General features: G+C 21.9%; 1 protein-coding gene across 1 annotated transcript in view; it reads left to right on the forward strand.

Moving 5' to 3' along the window:
- The window catches only part of LOC119588822 (transmembrane protein 132E-like), a gene marked incomplete at its 5' end in the record, with an annotated part of 18,327 nt that overhangs the window by 4,728 nt on the left and 12,963 nt on the right, over nt 1-636 (forward strand).

The raw sequence follows: 636 nt of genomic DNA on the forward strand, positions 1-636 counted from the left end.
CAGTGTTGCCAACTAGACCGTTCACTTTTTTTGGTCCAGATTTTTTCTTCCATTTTCTTCCTCACATATATAAGTTCTAGTAATGGAGGAGTTCATTCCAAATAATTTCACTTTTATTATCAACATTTTTTATTATTATTATTCCTACATATATAATTTTATAATGAGGAGTATATATATACTCGAAATATTATAATTAAATAATAATAAACATTATTATAGATTATTAAATTTTTTTATAATACTATTTTTCTTAAAATAAGGTAAAGATCAAAGCATATTTAATACTGGAAATATAAAAAAAAAAACGCATTTGTAAGAAGAAATAAAAGTATTACTTTAAAATACAAACAAATTTATTCATCCTCAAAAAAATGTAAAAAAATATTCTCATAAATTAACTGATTTTATCCCCGTTAAATCAATACGGAAATATTCACTTCTTTATAATGTATGAATAAAAGCGGGGAAATTTTATAAATTCTCAAAAGATTACAAAGTAATATTTAATACTAGACATAATACTAATACGTGTGAAATGAAATAGTTTAATCATGTTCAATTTATCAATAATAGGTGGAATCTATTTGCGTTTGTTTACTATGAAAAATGTTCATTAATTGTGAAAAATCTTTC

The sequence above is a fragment of the Penaeus monodon genome, chromosome 24 (assembly GCF_015228065.2).
Source record: "Penaeus monodon isolate SGIC_2016 chromosome 24, NSTDA_Pmon_1, whole genome shotgun sequence".
NCBI classification, from domain to species: domain Eukaryota; kingdom Metazoa; phylum Arthropoda; class Malacostraca; order Decapoda; family Penaeidae; genus Penaeus; species Penaeus monodon.